Source organism: Cupressus sempervirens, chromosome 3, assembly GCF_028749045.1.
Source record: "Cupressus sempervirens isolate cs-2001-9-10 chromosome 3, ASM2874904v1, whole genome shotgun sequence".
NCBI classification, from domain to species: Eukaryota; Viridiplantae; Streptophyta; class Pinopsida; order Cupressales; family Cupressaceae; genus Cupressus; species Cupressus sempervirens.
In genome coordinates, this window is record NC_143120.1 from 838,960,911 (window position 1) to 838,981,945 (window position 21,035).

The following is a 21,035-nucleotide window of genomic DNA, read 5'->3' on the forward strand; positions in this document are numbered from 1 at the left end:
ATTATCAATGTGTGCATTAAATAATTTTTTAATATTTGTAATTTTGGGTTTGTTTGCATTAAATGTGGCACTCCATGTTTTATGGCCAAGTAATAGTGTATGTTTGCTAGTTTTGAAAGGCACATATAGCATTAGTTTTTTTCTACAATAGTTTTCATGATCAATATGTGGATTGTACTTTACATAGCATATTATTTGTGGTTTTTTTCCTTTTCAAGATCTTTTTTTTGGTATTACAGTAATAAGTTGTATATTTGGCCAGTGATAGTTGTTCAAGATCCTTTGGTCTTTGTGTGTACTTCTCTATTGCATATTCATACATTATGTTTGCAAAATTATCTTTTTCTTTTGCTAATAGTTTGGGGCTTTTCAACATGAAAACTCTATTTTTGAATGGTGTTGTATTGATGAAAATTGTTTTCCTTGAACATTTGCATAGTGGCAATGACAAGATAATGTGTACGGATTGGTGAGTAGACAATTGTTGATAGTTGAGCAATGCATTTGCCAAGTTTGCATATGAATTATGTCTTATCATCATAAGCATAGGTGCATTGTTGTCACACTTGGTGAAATGAAAGGGACAATGTTCTATCTTATTTTGTCATATATGAACAACAATAAGACGTTGCAACATATGCATCTAATATGAACTGTGTATCTGTATTTGCATACCACAAGGATAGTACTTTCTTTGCAAATGCATTGATCCATATATCAGATGGATGTCTTTCTAGCAATATTATTCTCTTTGACAATGTTGATCGTAGCATTGTAATGTAGTTTGCTTCATCAATTTCAAACTCATTTAAGAAATTGTCAAATGTAATTTCTTTTGTGTAATGTTTAGTTTTTATTTTCTTAAAGAATTTTTTTTCTTTATCTTTTATATGATCATCTAGACTTGGTAGGGGCTCTAGTATTGTTGTATTTCTCATGGGAGGAAAAGGAAAGATAAATCAACAGTTAGAGGTTTTGTACTTTTTACCAGTCTTTGTATGTTGGTGAGTTTGCATCTTGATGAGATTTGGATCTAGCAATGTAGAATCACATGAAAAATCTTTGTTGACAAACTCTTTTATTTTAGTATTTGTACAATTTCCAAATATAGATGCATCTTTCATCTAGAGCATGAAATGCACATGTTCATTTCCTCAGTTTTGGAATTCTGTGACAACAAAAAAATACAAAAAAATAATCCAAGACTTTTCCAAAGAGTTGATCATTTGCAAGCATCATTTTCTAGAATGCATTAATTCTATGATTGAAGTAACGACTATAGAGAACTAGATTTTTTCCAATTGTGAAATCTAGGTCTTGATGTTCTAGATTTTAGTGTGCTTGGCTTGTTGTGCAGCAAATATATTTTGTAATGCTTTGTATAATGATTCCCAAAAATTGTTAGCACTTGTCAGTGTCACAAAGAAAGTTGGAGGGCCTAATTGTCTTATCATTGCAAATATATTTTTTCTTGTATTTTCTAAGTATTCTGGGGAGGTGCGTATACTTTTGAGTGATCTAAAACCTAATTAAGATCTCAATATTCTCTTTAAAGCTTAAGGGTTTTGAACATCTTTGGCAACTGGCCTTTTACCTTTTAGCCCTAATTTTCTTATGCACACCCATGCTAGTGAAGATATTTGCTGGATAATAATTTTAATAGCCTTGAATAAAATATTTGTAATATGTGTTGAAAATTCATTATCTTGATGCATAAGTTGCCATTTTTCTATTATTTGATATGATAGGTTTTTTACAATGTTAGTTGGTCGAGCAGATCCATAGCATAGAGTTAGAAAAATTATTTCTTCTAAGTAGATATCTTGGAATATGCTAAGAGGCTTAAAACCTTTTGATGGTGCAATTTTAATGATAGTTGTGTCGAGGTCTTTGATCAAGTGTGGCTCATTGAAATAATGAATGAGTGATTCAGCTATTGGCTCTTCTCCTTATTTAGACATGTCCTCAGGCATGTCTATTTTTATTTAAATATTTTTATTCATGTATTCTTGCTTATTTGCAAGGAGGGCTTCCCAATCTTTATTTGTGAAGATATGTTCTCTTTTCTATAGTGGTGCTTTTGCTAAACTCATTCAAGCAACCATTACAAAAGCAAGCCTAACATTGCCCTGTGCATATGCAATTTCATATTGAAGTTTTCTTTTCAATCTAACTGCAACTGTTCTAGTATCATCTATTTTCCTAGGAAGTTCTTGTTGTACTTTGTCAAAATCTACAGGAACATTGATAATTGTGCCATTTAACCGATATTGAGCTCTTTTATATCCTAATTCTCTTATTTGTGCAAAAGCTATTTGAAGGGAGACGAGTCTTTCTTCTAAGGAAGTCAATGAATGGACAACTTTTATGCACATTTTGTGTCTTATGTTCCATGGTGCAGCAAAGTAGGGGACTTTTCCAAGCATAGTAGCTTTTATACATTGTTTGCAAATTGGAATTTCAACCGATATTTTCTTGTTGCAAGCAAAGAAAAGGCATTGACAAATTCATTTCTAGCTCGACTGATGTTTTTTTTTAATGTAACATTTCACATGTAGCACATGTTTGAGTGGGTGATCATTAATGGTTTGTAAGTGTGTCTTGATAGGTTTTAGCAATATATCTTTTGTTTATTTATGTCTATGGTTTATCGTGCGATATTTGGAATGCAATTGTGGTGTTGCTTTACAAGTTAGGATAGTTTTGATCTGTTGTTGTAGACTACTTTTAAATGTATCATCTTGTGAATATATCTTTTGTTGATCTACAATATCCATACAATTGTCAATTGTTTATTGGTTTTTCTTTTTTTATTGCATTTCTTTAGTGTGGATTACAGCTTTTGGACATCGCAAGGAACATATAGGTTTTGAATTTGTATTAGTTAATGGTGTATCTTTTTGAGCATTTTTTCCAACATGCTTTGCAATACCTTGTGTTGCATTCATTTTTTGGTTGATCTTTTTAATTTGATGCTTGTGTTCGATGCATATCATAGCTTTAAGACATTGCAATGAGTAGATTGCTTCTTCTTTTTTTAGTTTGACAAGTTGTAATTGGTTTAATGGATGGGCATCTAATAGGTGAACTAATGTTGTTATTTGCTGCAATATTTTGGATACAACTCGTATTTGGTTGGCTATAGCTATTTGATGCAATAGAAAATAATGTTTCTAATGATATGGAGTTTGTTTCAACCATAGTAGGTGATGCCAATGGAGACACAATTGTAGTTGCTTGTCTAGAAAGGAGTTTTTCTAAATGCATATGATTTATTAATTGTTGTTTTCTATGAAGTGGTTCATAATGACAATGGACTAGATTGTTTTCAAACAAAACTAAGTCTATATTTTTATTTGGTTTTATGAAATTACAATATATCTTGGCTTTTGTATTTCAATTTTCTTTCCATACATATATAGTAAGATGAAATAAATGTGAAAGCCATGACAAGAAAAATTCAAAACCCTCAATTTTTCTATCTATGTATGGCATTCCTATTCTACAAATGAGTGATTCCAATTAGAGCATAGATTTTTTGTCAATTATGCTAGGTTGGGTGGACATGCCAAAGCATTGCTAGGTAAACCTATTGTTCCCTTTTATTGCATTAGCTAATGATTGAGCCACAAATAATCACAAGTCTATTTGATCAAACTATTCATCAAGTAGGGAAGATGCAGCAGCAAACATGCTTTCACCACATGGGGTTACAAATGTAGAAAGTCAAGATAGTCTAAGCATGTCAACTGCATCTGCAATTGCATTCTAGGAATTCTCAACATTGCAATATTCAATTGGAATTTGTAAGCACATTTGTTTTCAAGTCAATTGTATGGGCTTATTCTTGAAAAAATTGGTTCATAATGTCTAGAAACTCGATTTACTTCATGGAAAAGAATTGATATTGTGGAAGGATAGTGATCTTTGTTGAAATGCAAGTATGGTTTTTTGTGTGTGAGTGACCAAATGCAAATAGATATATTTAGCCATCATGTTAAACACTGTATGCAAAAAGTGTCACCCCAAAGTCCAATTTCACCATTTGCATTAGTCTCTATTGTCGATAGCCTCATTTTATGTAGATATGTGTATTTTTCATGAATATTATGTAAATCATAGAGAATTGATGAGTGAAATTCATGTTCATAAGAGCTCAAAGTTGCAGGACAACCATTGTGAAGTGAGGACAAGAAATGATTGACAAGCCAATTGCATAGTTCATTACGTGTATATCTATAGTAAACTAAAATGTGGATTTTATCAAATAAATAGTCTCCAATTTTGTAGTTGAATGTCTTAATCCAAAAACAATGGACATGTTTTAACGCCTCATCAATTGATGTGTCATGTTCTTGGCTAATGGGTTCATATATTTCTACTATGATAGGGTCTTGTTGCATATTATTGTTATGTGCATCAATGTTTCTAAGAATTTTGTTTGGATAATATAATATTGGGGGAGACTCTGCCTTATCACTAATTTAGATATTTGCTAATTGGTAAACATAAAGTGTAATAAGAGTAGTAAAATAAGAGTGAATACTAATAAGTCATAGCATGCCAATTCCAAGTTTGGGGTAAGAGGACAATAAATCAGTTTTCATCCATCAAAGAGAAGAAAATTTATTTTTTATTACTAACCTTGTATTGTAAGCATGTAACTATACTTCTCCTTTGCAATTGACACCTAGAAAAGGAAAGCAACGTCAAATTGTAATTGTGGATGTTAAAAAGAAAATAAGAAGAGATTATGATAACAAAATTATAAGAATTATTTAATACTCTTTCATGATGCTATGTAAGAAAGAGACATATTCCATGTTATACATACATGAAAAGAGGCATCAAAACCAAATGAAAAACATGTTCATAGTAAGCATATTCCATGTTATGCATACATGAAAAAAGGCATCAGAACCAAATGAATAACATGTTCATAGTAAGCACATAATTATTCAAATCAGATTTAGAGGTGTGTGTAGGAGGCAAAGAGCAATATGCATTGAAAAGCTACAAGTAGTGAATACAACAGTATTGTCTATTTTAAGTTACTCTGGAGAAGTAGAAACAACACCAAATAATCTAGCATATGGTTCACCTTTGTTGTGCAATCATTGACACAAAAAGACACCATAAGCTAAAGACATTTGAGACTTCAAACCTATAACATTATGCATAAAAACCCATTTTATATGTTGAGGTACACATGTATTCGGAATAAAAATATCATAGAGTATAAAATATATTGGCCTATGAGTCATATTTCATAACCAGTCATGGAAATTGAAATATATCTAGTTTTATAAAAAAAAATTGAAGCAAAAATATATGTAGGACGTATAGTGGACAGTCATAGCAGAGAAGAGTTTGAGTGGCCAAAAAATTTTTTTTTAATGTTTGCATTACTTCTTAACATTGGTTTAGGGTTTATGCTTTCTACTACTTGTAAGTGTAACAAAAAAAAATTGAAATGCATTGAAAGTAACATGCCATGCATCTGAAATCACTTAGGTACACATAGGCATTTAATATATAGGAGATACAAGTTGTACCTTATCCAAAATTTCAACCACATCAAGTTTTATTCAGTTGTTAAACATGGTTAGTATGTTCATCCTAACTTTGTTAGAAGCAAGGTTTTTAAAGTTTTACTTCCACTAATTTGTTTACTTTCAGCATAGAGGTTAATTGTAAATATATATGATATTGTGTAACATGGTCTAATACTAGCCAAGCAAAATATTGGCCACATTAATTGACAAAGTTTTCATATGTATTTGACATGTCTTACAATGAAAAAGTATTGGTTAGGAGCTTAATATAATGAAATAATTTAATAAGAACCTCTATACGCTAGGATTTTCTAAAAGATATTAGTTTAAAAGATATGAAAGTCATTTTTTTTTCAATTAAAATTTGATATATAATTTTAGGCCTTACTATTTATCTACAAGTGAAAATATCCAAATAATGGAAGAACTACAAAGATGGAAAAAATGGAATACCTTCAATCCAAACTTGAATTTCTTTGCTTATGTGCACCTGCTCTCTCTACTTTGTTATTGAATATAGCTTTATGATGTGTTCAACATACACAATCACATAAATCTACTCAATTTTCCTAACATTGCACAAGTGTTATTTGCAAGAACCTAAATATCAATGACTTGCTAGTTATACATGGTAATTAATAGAGAAGACTTTTTATTACAAGATTCCAAGACCAAGATAAGTCTGAATTTAAATCTAGAATAAATCAAACCCAATATTGATCACTAGTTTTTATATAAATTGAACATATGTAAATTAAACTACTTTGAAGATATAAGGCATTAACACAAACATACCCAAATTTTCTTCCTATTACCCAAATTTGTAATTTTTTTGTTAGTAAAGGAGTAAAAAATGTTGTGTCTTCACTATTTGGATTTGTCAAAGTTGATTAATATTTCTACATTTAAAGTTATTTGGCAGCTGTAAAAGTAATGGTTGTAATTGTCTTACCCTTGCCCATAGTCCAAATTAATAAAAAATCAATCACCATGTTTTGATATTTAATTCATATATTTAAAACTCAAAAATACTAAGTTAGATGAAAAATAAAAGTAGAAACCTAGTATAATTATTCCAATTACCCCATATATTCTCCAATCCATCCAAAACCAATAAGTGAGCAAAAAACTGGAGGACTAGGATGCCTTTGAATGTCTTTATTTTGACAAGTATTTTCCCAAATTTGAAAGCTTCAAAAGTTTTTGGGGGTTTGGAGCAAGGCTTGGATTTTAGATTCTTGTCAATAAAATTCAAGATGACTTTTGGAAGGATATTTTAGCATTAGCTTGTTCCTAAAAAAAATCATGAGACCCCAACTTCCTAAAATTTTGAAAATCAAAGTTTTAAGCTTGTCCACTGCCACAAATTTCGTGGGACTGCCCAGATTTGATTGCTCCTCAAAACTATCAAATAACACCTACTAAAATGTTTAAGGATACCTCCTCAATAGATGTGCTAAAATAAATTGGAATAATGAGGAAAACTAGAGTGTTCATCCAGTCATAAGTAGAACTCTAGTGAGAAACTCATCACTCCTAAAAGGTGACTCAATCATTCGGGTAGTAGGGTATATTTTTCACAACTCAAAAAAACTACACTATTCAATCCTAATAGAAGTATCACAATTATATTGTTTTGTTGTCTTATCTCTTAATCATGTTTCTTTAGAGAACAAATCATTGTATACTAGTTCACTTGGAACTTACATATTAAATCAGTGTTGGAGAGAAAATTGTAACATTCCTTATTAAGCATGCCCTTGTCTATCGTCCTAGTACAAGGACTTCATGCATATGTATAATTAATTTTTTGTCACATTAACTTCCTAGATCTGAATCTTCAGAAATTTGTAAGCTCTTATAAATAAGACAACCTTCTAATAAATGATGTCTATTAAGATATTTCTTATATTGGGGACAAGATAGAGAGAAGGTATACTAATGTTAATACTCCCTAAAAACACAATTGACTGAATGAAAGATTTATTTTTTATTAGGCTATGACCAACCAGCATAGAATATTACTATGGTGTGTGTGTCAAAATGGAAAAATATACTTCTGCATGGAAGTGGCTTGATATAAAAGGTTTTGAAAGGATTCAGTGGTGAAATTAGTTTACCCACACCTAAATCTTAATGTCTGATGAAATAACTACTTGTACTCTATCATAGTTTAATTTCATAATTTAGAGCATTTAAAACAGAGGGGAGGAAATTGGATTCATGAATTATAATCTACATTAACTTTGTGTTGATTCAATTTGTAACTATTATTAGAGTGCTAGAGATAGCCAGCTCAAAATGCTAGAACTGGTGGGATGTGGTAGAAAAATAAGGTAGTTCTATCTTAAATTCTTTAAGCCCTAGATAAAAATATTATGGTTTAAGTGCCTCCAACAATAATTCCTCAAAAAGGATGATCAACATCTATAGATATACCTAGATTGCAGTGCCTAGAAGGTCCAATTAACATTTTAGGTAATAAGATTGTTCTTTAATAAACATTACTCATCCAGTTTTATTTAGTATGTTATGGAGAACACAATGTAATTAACATTATATTTAATCATAAAAATAAAATCCTTAAAATTTCAATTGAGAAGAAGAAATAGATTTTAGTCTATTACAACCTGATACAGTTCAACATGTTAAACAGTGTGGATTGATACCTCCAACACTCCCCTGTAGTGTGCATATTGCTTTAGTTTATGTGTCTTGCACAGAACCATTAGGACTCAAAAGTGGGATGTCACACATAAACCACCCAACACTCTAAAACTTGGCCTACAACCTACAAAATATTTCAAAGATGCTCGAAATGTTTGTGGATTGATAACCCTAAACAATTAATTATATAAAAGTTGAAGGGATATTTAAAATCTAAACAAATCCGTATGATGCAATTACCAAGTAAGGACCATAGCACATTTTTAGGTATTTATTGAAACTAAAGATCAAAGTCATGATTCAAATAACAAGATAGGAATCTTTCTAAATTAGTGGGGACTTTCTACTACTTAAGACCACAACTCATTTAGACGCTAAAATGTAAAACCCTTTTCCCAAACTATCAAAAGCCAACCAAAAGATTGTAACTAGTCCAGTAAGTGATCATGATGGCTACTAACACTTCCTAGACAAAATATAAAATCTCTGAGGTTATAAAAGATTTGTTACTAGATCAAAGTTTAAGAGATTTACAGGCAACCCACATTAAATCCCTTATAATAAAAAATTGAGTTATAATTCAACATCATTCCATCTCATAAAATCTGAAACTTGTTTCTATGATAATAAGGGAAGGCCAAATTATAATATACAATGAGACTAATTACTCCCTTTGACATTTAAGACCATCTTATGTTCATTCAGCGGTTGTAATGAACTCCATATGTTTTAGTAGTAAATAATTGTTAATGTTCTAAATTTTTTGATGGTCATTGATTTTATCTCCCAAAAAAATGGTTCATTAAGTAAACTGGCCATTAGTTTTAGCTGTAATGGATCACTGAGGCTGAAATTCTTGGAAAAACCTTTTATAATTGCTTGAAATTTTCAAGAAAATCTTTAAAAAATTGTTCTATAGCTTCACACTTTGAGAAAAATCTTTAAAGAGTTGTGTAACACAGTATGAAGCATTCAAAACAAAACCCTACAAAACAAATTAGGGAAGAAGTTGATCTCGAAAAACCCATCCACAAAGAAATTCCAAAGCTACATAAAATCCACAATGAAAAACCTTTGACATGTCTTGTATTGTTACAATCGTCAACCATAGAATATGTTACATTTATGAAGGGTATATGCTACAAAACATATTACAAACTAAAAATTTCCATCGAAAAGGTTTGAACACTAAAAAGCAAGTGTAATTGGTTCTTTACTGACCAATGCAAATTGATGTCTTGATAACCACAGAGAAACTGGGAGAGCTTAGAACCCTGGACAGCTTGGAGAGCTTAAAATTTTGCACTATTTATTCTGAGAAATTTACAAATATACACGATTTATTTTGGAAACTGCGAGTATTGCTTGTTTTAACACTACATTTGCCAAAGCTAGTTGTAGTTTTTAATGTGACATTTAATAATAATAATAAAACTAAATATTGAAGCATGTGTACATTAAGTTTTCAATTGTACAATATTTAGCAAAACGTGTCAAAAGCTTTTCACAATTGTCTCCCTCTTTTTCGCATGTGATATTCCAACTATTGGGAAAACTTAGGAAATGTTTTACCTTTTAAATTGGTTGTTATTGATTGGCTATTAGTTAATTTTATTGAATTTTTAATAGAAATAAATAAAACTAGTGGGAAAATCAATGCCGAAAAATAGAAAAATAGGAAATTTTGAGTAAAATAGGAACTTGAAATATTAAAGCACTGCCAACTATAGGATATATTTTTTATTTGTATGATTGGGAAAATTTGAGAGGAAGATTAATTGTATGAAATTGATATGAAAACATTATTCTCTACCTTTAAAGGCAGCCACTAGTAAATAAATTTAATTGAAGTGATTTTGCTTCATTTTTAGTAAAGTAAAAAGTTGAAAATAATTAGTCTATAGGCTTTCAATGTGGGATTTCCCTTGTACTTTTTGATCCAATCATTTTTAGTAAAGTAAAAAGTTGAAAATAATTAGTCGACAGGCTTTCAATGTGGAATTGCCTTTGTACTTTTTGACCAAAAAATGTGTATCACATTGTGAACTATTTTCAAATCCACAAGACAACCTTTAGAAAATTGTAAATCCATTTTAGGATGGTCGAAAAATCTATTCACATTAAGAAATCGATATCCAATATTCAATATTTCTAATTTTATTTGAAAAAACTCTTCTTATCAAGTTTTTATTCATAAAATAATCATTAATAATAAATATCTTTTTACTAATCAATTTGAAAATTAACATTAACAATAATATAATATAATATAATAATACTATAAATTAAATTAATTCTATATGATCTAAAATTTAAGTATTTTTGGGTAAAAAAGATATGTGTTGATTGAATAAAGTATTAGAGAATTAGTAAAATGATAGTATAAAAAAGTTTGTATATTTTCTTCATTAAATAACAATATAGAAAATTTATTTCTTCTTTAATTTAATTGTTCTTTTAGTAATAAAAGTAAAATTATAGTTTTATCTTTTTTTTAATTGATTACAATAATCATTACAAATTTTTTTATTAATTAAAAAATAATAATATGCTTGAGAAAATAAAATAGAAAAAACATAAATATAATAATATCTTCACATTTTAAAAAAAGTTATATATTCAAAACTTTATACTATAAATTTAAGATTACTTTTTATATTAAAAACTAAATAAATAATTCTTATTTTTCAATATTTTTTATTTTCATAGAAAATAAATATCATCTATTTAATTAATTAAAAAAATAATACATTAAAATTAAAATTAATTTTATATTAAAAATAAAATGTTTTCTCATTATTTCTATTTTCATAAAAAATATTATTTAATTAATTTTAAAAATTACATAAAAATTAAGAAAAATAATATTCACAAATCTCTATAATAATTAATAAAATAGAATTGGTAATTAAATATCAAAAATGACAAAATTTGCGAATAAAGCAGTGCAAAGAATATCCCACACAACCTGCTCTTACAAATCAATCCAGGTTGACAAGGCTCTTGATAGGAAAGATTGATCCTAGTCTACACTCAATCCCCTGCAATATACCCATAAACTCGTAAAAAGGGCAAAGAAGGAAGTAGTTCAACTATTATCATGCCAAAATAGCTTCAAAATTCTTTTGAGACTTCATGAAACTAGAGGAAGGGAACTTTCTAGGGTATGGAAAGCATAAGGCAGTTGGTGTAAGAGAAATCAAACAAAAGGTACGAATTGTTGAAAATAGATTGAAGAAGCCAATCAAAGAGGGAAATTGCAAAGGAAGATTGTTAAAAACATACAAGTATGCTTCAATCATTATTTTTTCACTGATGTCAAACTTGCTATTTGTTGGTGAGACAACTACTTATCATATTTAAGTACTATCACTTATTTGATTGATGAGGAGGATTAGATCAAAAGATGTAACAATAGCACCTAAAGGAAAGGTTGAGTTATAATTATGTAATAAAGTGCAAAGATTAGTTAAGATAGTGATGACATGATGCATTGATAATCTACTTAAGGTTACAAAGGCTAATTACACTAAGAAAGTTTAGAAGACCAAGTTACACAAAGTTTGTCTACCAAGCTTGACCGAGTGGATAGTAGGTGTCAAGCAAAGTCAATGCAAGCCGAGCAGAAAATTAGTTTGAGTCAAGTAAAAGTTCATTCTAGTGTATGTCGAGCAGAATAATGGATGCCAAGTAAAGTTTGGTTGATGTCGAGCACCAGAAAATTTTAGTTGATGTCGAGTGATATTATAATGGATGTTGAGCAACACAGTATGTACCAAGCATGAAAAGGTTGATAATGTCGAGCTATTGTATTGTTTAAAAGATCATGGATTCAATGAATCTAAGCCGACAAGTTTGTATTCTTGGAATTTGTGAATGAGGTAGAAGATAAGGATGATGAGTTGGTGTCACAAAATTCAAGGTAAATCATTTTTAGGTGAATTCAAAAAGGATTCTAGGAGAATTTTCTAGAAGAGAGATGGAATATGGGGTAGATACATTGTATCCTACCTAATCCATTCAAACTCTAAATTAGACGATGGAAAATGAGTGGCAAAATATCTTAATTTCCTATTTATAGGAATGTTTGGTCATGAAGCAAGAGAGTTGGACGAGAGAACCTAAGGAAGACAAGAAGTCAAGGGATCTACTTCATCAAGTGACCTAAGAGAAGACTACATTGGCATGCTAAGAAAGAAGGCTTAAGGATATGAATGCTTGAAGGGTGAACAAGTTGTCAGAACTGCAATGTATGAAGGCCGAGCAGAATGGATGACTGAATAGTGATCTGTAATCTATAAATAAATTTGGTTGGCCTTTCATAAGGCATCACTTCAAAATAATGAAAGAGTAGCATGTTATTGGTGGTTTTTCCCAAATTGGGTTTCCACGTAAATCATTGTGTCAAGTGTGTTGATGAATCTGTTATGTTTCATGCTTTACATTTCTGCAAGTTAATTTGATAGTAACCTGCAAGATTTAAGTGATTGCATAATCTTATGGATGCATGCATGAGTATAAAAATTTTATGGGTTCATTAAGCCGAGAAAATTTTTATTCATACACCTGGACTTTGGATAATTGATTCACCCCCCCCAGTTATTCTGAAGTATTCCAACACGAATCATGGGAATAAAAAGGAGGAAATCATGCGTAAAATGTTAGATTGTGGTGACTGATTAGGAAAGTATTGTACATACTTCATAAATTCTTTGGGGCTTGGGGCATTGCCCTAAAAAAAAATTTGGGCCCTATTTTATCAGGATTTTGGGCCGACATGTAATTATTAATTATAACCCTAAAGCGGTAAAAATACTTATATAAAAGGAGCTTAGGGTTAGAGATTGTTTCATAGTTGTGATGCAAAATTGGTTCTTGCAGCAATATTAAGTTTTAAGGGATTACGGATTGTAATCAGGTTGTAATTACTAGATCGTATTAATATCGAACTTGTTGTTTGGTGGACGTAGCCTAGGGATTGGATGAACCACGTTAAATCTTGGTGCCTTGTGTTCTTTTCTGTGTGATCTATTATTATTTTTGTTATTGGTTATATTTGCATGTAATTATTATTTCTGTCCATCATTTAATCCTAACATAAAACCCTCAAAATAGCATGGAATCAACAAGTGAAGGAAGACTTAGAAGATGGATTGTAGATCACCTGCAACAAAAAAGAAGCTAAAAAGTCAAAACCTAAGTTACCAAAACCTACAATCTTAATCAAGACATTGGATGATGGTCAGCATATATTATACAAAACAAAGTATGCCAAACATCCTTGGAATAAAAACCCTACAAATAGGGTGTTCCTTCTTCAAAACAATGGTAAGAATCAAGAAATGGTAGCAACCTCCCTCTCCAAGAACCTAGATCCAAAACAAAGAAAAAAAAATCTTGAATCAGAAGTGGGAGTTTGAGTTAAGGACATTAGAAGAATTAGGAGAATTACTTGTTAAAAAAAAAGTCAAGAATAGTAGGAAGAAGATCTAGAAGCGATCTAGCTCTTCAGAACCAACTAAAAGAAATAAGAGAAGAAGAACCCCAAAAATCAAGGAATAAATACAAGTTATCTCAAGTAATTCAAAACCAATAGTGAATCAAGACTTGCCTCCAAATAAAAACCCTAGCCTAACTTTCCATTACATATAGCAGGGGTCAATAGAACACCAATTGGAGGTAATAGAAAAATTGTAGTGAATAATCATTCTCCCTCATTCTAACTATCAAATAAGGTTCATATCCCAAATAAGAATGTTAGTACTTACATTTCACCACATAGGAAGTTCCCCCAAATCACTTCTTATCAGGATAAAACAAATACTCTTAGCCAAAATCAAAACAATGGATCCCTATATAGGATAGACTTAGGAAAAGCTAGCCCAAAATTTATTACCATATAAAAACTAGAGCGTAAGGGGACTGGTCAAATGAAACATAAATTCAACAATATAAAAAAAATCATCCTTCTATAGAGGATATACAAATAATTAGTGATAATCATAGTGAAGAGAGAGTGATGAAATGTCAAGAGTTAGGGCCATATGCCCTCTAGAATGGCCTAGAGTCCAAAGCTCTAGATCCGATAAGCTTGCTACAATAATTTTGTCAAGAACAATAAACTTATCTCTATTTTAAATAATGATTTGTTTTGTTTTCAATGTAAAAATAAATACATTAGGGAAGACTTTCTTTCAATTCATCATTATTTTTATAAAGGATACAAAGTAACATTTATAAAATGGGAACCTAACTTCAATGAAAAGATGGTTAGAAAACAAAAAGTTCCAATTTGGATGGTATGTAAAACTCTTCCTCTAGAACTTAACCATGTTCAAATTTTAAAATGCTTAGGAGACGACCTAGGTTAACTAATAGGCATTAAATCTGATTACACTAAATCAAATTATATCAAATTTCTATTAAATATGTAAATATGAAAAAGTGAACTTAAAAACAAAAAAATCATATCAAATAGATCATTATACAAGCTACAATTTATTAACTATGAAGGGAAAATCAAAGGAATCATAAAAATGAACCCCATCAGAACTAGAAATATGAAGTATTTAAAAATGACATCGGACCTCAAGGAAACCTTCTATATGATATATCTAAGAAATAAGAACAAAAAATTTGGGAGCACATATAGGATAACATAAATTAATTATACGAGAGTTAATAGAATAGGGGAGAGGGAAGGAAGGGGAGAAGATTTAGAAGAAGGGGATATTATAAATGAAGTATGGGAGAACATGATAACAGAGTCAAACTTCCAAAAAATTGGAGATCTAGAAAACAACAAAACATGCTTATTAGAAGAAGAAAGTATAATAAAGTTCAAACAAAATATCTCTAGCATGCTACTTTGTGAACAATGCCTAAAGGAAAACTCGTACATAGAGGAGGTCAAAATTAATATGAGTAGTTATAAAAGATTGGCCCATGACCTAATATTAACTCAAAATGTCCTCAAAGACCAAATGATATTGTGGGAACTGGCTCATAACAATCACTTTATCAAAACTAATCAAATGAAGGCAACAAAAAGGAAGAAGAGAAGGGAAATAGAAAGGAAAGTGAGGGTGGGAGAGGAAATACAAAACACAAAGTCTTACCACGGAAAAACAAAAATGAGGAAACATCAAGGAATCAAGAACCTATAGAATCTACTAAGAATAAATAATAAGAAAAAAAGAAACAGACATAAACAAAGGCACAATTTACCTCATATGAATGGAGTAGAGAAGATCAAGAAGATAATGTCATAAGCATGGAACATACAGTTATGAAAATGGAGGAATCTACAAGAAATTTAAGGGAGGGATCAATAAAGGAAAATAAAATGGTAAATAAGCAACATGACTTAATATAATATAATACTCAAATAGAAGTTCAACAAAGAGGTCCAAAAGATACCAACAATGAGATGCTAAGAGAAACCACTAAAGGAATATCAATAGAAGAAGTATTAGAGAAAATAATTGGGCAAATACCAAATCAAGTAGAGGCACAAGATGAAGAATCATAATTTGATAATTACCAAAATGGAAATGAAATAATAGAGAAAACTAAGAGAGAAGAAGGCCAAATATGTGAAAACCCAATCCCTCCTACAAACTTAGAATAGTGGGGGAACATCACAATTAGAAAAATAACAAAGGAAAATAAAAGGAAATCATACAAATTTTGGAAAGCACCACTAGATGGAAAGGGTCCATTTGAGAAGGACAACAATATGGAAACTAATAAGGATAAGAATAGTACAAAAAATGGTAAAGGAAACTTCATACCAATTGAAGTAGAAACTCTCTTGAATAAATTAATGGTAGTAAGTTTAAAAGATAGCAAGGAAACACACAACAATGGAAGTATTGGAACATGCAAGGATCAATCATGGGAGGAATTCAAAATAATTGATTTATTGGAACATAATATAGAGAAAAAAAAAGACAAGTATGAAAGGAAATCAAGAAGAAGAAGAAGAAAAGGGTTCTAAAAGTGAAATGTTATATATATGTGAACATATCTTACAAGAACTGAGAGAAGAAGGAGAAAAAATAGAGGAGTACATAATAAAAACTAGCATCAACAACACAAATAGAAATATTGATAAACTAGTGTTGGTACTCAATCAAGAAGGAATAGAGGCACCTAAATGTGGTAAAAAAATGAAGAAAAGAGGTAGAAAGTCACTTGAGAAATTGAGATCTATAATAGGAAAGGCAAAGAATTAGAAACAAATTCATGAAGAGAAGTTCATTCTCATTGGTCGATGTAGATAACAGCATGGAATGTTAGGGGACTCAATGCCCCTAACAAGAATATCTTTTTCAAGATCAATTTAACATTGTTTGAGTGAGAAATAATATTAATACAAGAGACCAAGTTAAACAAAGAAGAGGGAGATAAAATAAACAAGAAACTTGGATATTGGAAAATGGAATTAGTAGAATCCAATGGGACATCAAGGGGAATAAGAATTATTTGGGACCCCTTGTTGATGTTTTAAAATTACTAAGCAACAAAATGCTTAATACCAAGATGACAATACTCACATAGTCTAAAGACTAGCCAATTCTTATTATCAATTGTATGTGCAAACCATTTGAGCCCAACTTCTACAAAACCAAGGGTGGTTTTCTACTCTTCTAGCTCCGCAAAACCAGGGTGGGTATACCTAGGGATGATTCAAGATTGGAAAAACTGTATGAGGATTATTTTTAGTTTCATTCTAATTCTCATCTCAAATCCTCAAATACATACACAATTCTTGATAACTTGATAAACACATCCCATATAACAGATATGGCCAAGAATTCTTCTATAGATCTGTAGGTATTCTCAGCAGTAGTGGCTAACTGAAGCTAAAATATTCCATGTAGAAAAGTATTGGCCAACTTTTAAGATCTATAGGAAATAAAAGTAAAATTGATTTAATTTTGCATTTTTTACAACCATTTGTGACATATTTCTCTTTCAGCTGGATCAAATTTGATCAGTGCCTAATCCATTGGGGTTCAGAGTCTATAGAAAATTCTTAGATCTAATTTGTTGCCTTACAACAAATTTTATCAGCAATTCTTATCAGAATTTATCATTCAAAACCCTTTCCACTACTAGAGCAACCTTATCACATTCACCAAAGCTTTTACTTAATTCATTGAATTAATAGTAGTGATAAATAGATATACAACCTAACTAGATTGAATTCAATTGCGCAAGCCTTTACTTATACAATATCAAGATAACCAAGTAATTAAAAGGAGACAAGATTCAAAAAGAACTGATATGGGGACAGTTCATAATTTGTATTCATTTTCCTTGAAAATTGTATACAATTTACAATAGACTCAGAATGACCTTCAGAAGAAACACAGATCATTCTATATTCATGTATTCTCAAGATCTGATAGAGAAAATACACCACGAATTTGCTCAAAATAATGGACCAAAGGTAGACTATGTATCACTTAGGCAAATAGAATTTGGACCATCACATTGCCTTGAAAACTCACTTATATAGGTGTGAGTTGCAACAAGCAAAGGGAAAATGTGACTGACAGATGTCCTTACAAGAGGAAAACGCATACATCTATCAAAAAGAAAATGACTAACAGGAAGTTATGCCAATCACACATTCTCTTGTGAGCTTCTTTCTATCACCTCCTTTCGTTAATTTTTCTCCAACGATGATTCTATCGTATATGTAACTGCTAAGCTTGTCCCTGACAAAATCTATTCTGATGATTGCATTCTATCCTTGACCCGTGGGTTTTGTCAAGATAACTACTTTGTGAAATTCATCTTTACTTCCCACTCTTCACTAATCATGCCAGGCTTCAAAAATAATGGAAAAATTACTTAGTGTGCAACCCTTGAGCAGGGAGACAATGTGGCTGTCAAATATAATGAAATGGGTAACTTCTAATTCCTAGCCACGTCTACTTTCTTAACCACCTTTTGATCAAAATTTGCCATCCACTGACACAAAAAAGGTGCATGCTAACAAAAGGTGAGAATGACCATACCCGTGAGTATGAAATCTTCTTCACCTTCCTCAAAAACTATGCACAAGATCCCACACATTTCTGTTACCCTGGCATCAGGCTATGATATCTTGAAAAAAAATTTAGAGGATGATGTTACTGCTGAGAGGGTTGTTATCTTACCAGGTTCATTCATTATCCTTCTCAAAACCTTGGTTACTTGACTACGACATCTTGCCATAGTTTCAAAGAGATGAAACTTTAAGAAAACACTCCGGATTACTAGTTTTCCTCTATCAAAAATCCATATACTTCTACACAGGACAAAACACTTCTTTTTTGCAAACCAATTTGAACTAGTATGCAAGATATTACAACCCCAGGCCCAAGTATTTTTACCTAGTAATCCCTCTGCTATCCACAACCCAAGATCTAATGAACTCTTTAGAACCATCCTTTGATTAAACCATACAAGACTGAAAAAATTTTGAAAACTATGGCATGAGAACTTACTTGGAATTTTTTGCTCTTCGTAACTTTGCAATTTACCTTTGAACTAATCACTTCACACTTGTGCCAAATTTATCTCAATCCTTGCAGTAATTATCTTCGTTCAGAAAAGATTTCAAAATCTTTGTTCGTGCAAGGCGAAACTGGGAAAATCTTGCCTGTTATACTCTATTATTAACTTCACATGTGAAATTTTTCACATCTTATTAATGTGTACAGTGCCACCACCTTCATTATTTAAAAACGTTGCTATCAATCTTAAAAATCATACAATCGTGGGGTACAGAGAAAGACAACTAGGTGTTGCACTCGACAAGTTGGCCCTCTAATCCAATGAAAATTTCCCACGTACACAGCTCTTTCATTGATGGCATATCCACTTGGATCCATTAGCGACTGAGGATACGTGTCAATAGCTCGCTACTTTTCCATACATAAAGAACGAGAACATTGCCATAGTGAAGCAGCGATAGCCATTGATTCACTCTCGATCTTGCGGATGATATGTTTCTTGTATTGCTTAGAAGACAGTGGTGGTCCCTCATTTGCTATCTCACTATACATATTGTTCGAGCAACTTTTTATGGCGAGACAACGATGGCCAATGATCTAAGGTTACATCAAAGGTGGAGAAACTGCACCAAGTACCCTGAGGAATAGTGGGTCCTACACTCACTATGTCACAAAGACTAAACATTGTGCAACTCTTTATAGTGAGATGGCAAGGATCGTAGATTGAAAATTGATCAAACAATTGGGGTCTCTTGAATGCTTTATGAATGAGGCATGGGTCTGAGGCATTGATGACGTAGCAAGTTCTGCACTATTAGTGATCAAAAAATCCTTTAGTTTAGTCTTAGTCACCATCTACGTCACTTGAGGTCCCACTGGATGTTCATTTCATGGAGCCTTGCTATTTTGCTACCGACGATATGGAAAACTTTTTCGATAGCGAGATAGCGAGACATCAAAAAAATCATCATTCTGACGTCAATTTCTGATTGTCTCCAATTAGGTCCCTTTTCCTATTCTGACAGCATTTTCTAGGTGTCCATGACTGAATGATCAGTTAGAAGATAATTTTTTGACTGTCATGTCTTCATCTTGTGGTCTCATCTTGTAACTTTTTGACTCTCGCTACCTCGCTATACATAAAGACTCTCGCTATCTCGCTACCCGTTGATCGATATTTTTTTGGTCAAAATTTTGACCAACTCACTGGTTGGTCAAAATTTCAACCAATCTAATGGTCGAAAACCTACCAAAGCCATTATGTAGGTTCAAACAGGAATTGGTCAAAATTTTGACCAATGAAGGTCAAATTTTTGACCAACAAAGGTAGAAAAAATTTGCACGTTGGTGAAAATTTTGACCAACAAAGGTGGGAAAACAATTTAGGCATTGGTGGAAATTTTGACCAATGAAGGTGGAAATTTCGACCAACAAAGGTGGAAAAAAATTTAGACGTTGGTGGAAATTTTGACCAATGAAGGTGGAAATTTCGACCAACAAAGGTGGAAAAAAAATTTAGACGTTGGTGGAAATTTTGACCAATGAAGGTGGAAATTTTGACCAACAAAGGTAGAAAAAAATTTGGATGTGGGTGGAAATTTTGACCAATGAAGGTGGAAATTTCGACCAACAAAGGTAGAAAAAAATTTAAGTGTTGGTGGAAATTTCCACCAACAAAGGTAGAAAAAGCCTAGGAGTTGGTGGAAATTTTGACCAATGAAGGTGGAAATTTCCACCAACAGCTAGGTGTAAATTTTTTTTAGGCATTCTATAAAACAGTTCACATGTCTTGGTTATGATATGACATTTTACATGCATCCTACACTCTCTCATCCAGCTGATGATGGATTACGCAAAGTGATCTGAAACCATGATTCTAAACAACACACAGTCAAATCCAAAATGAACTTGCACTACAAATGGATTGTGGAAATCTAATATTGTTAATTTTGCATGCATGTCTACTAGGACAAATGTATGTTTAAGTTGTGATTGTCCTGGTAGACATGCATGCAATTTTACCAATATCAGATTAACATAATCCATTTTTAGTGCAAGTTCATTTTGGATTTGATTGTGTGTTTCTTAGCATCATGGTTTCAGAGGACTCTGCGTAATCCATCATTAGCTGGATGAAAGAGAGTGCAGGATGCATGCAAAATGTCATATCATACGCAAGGCATGTGAACTATTTTATAGAATGCCTGAAAAACACCGACAGTAACTAATATGAAGAATATATAATTAGTTATATGATTGAGACAAATCATATAATAGTGAGTTGGTCAAAATTTCAACCAAA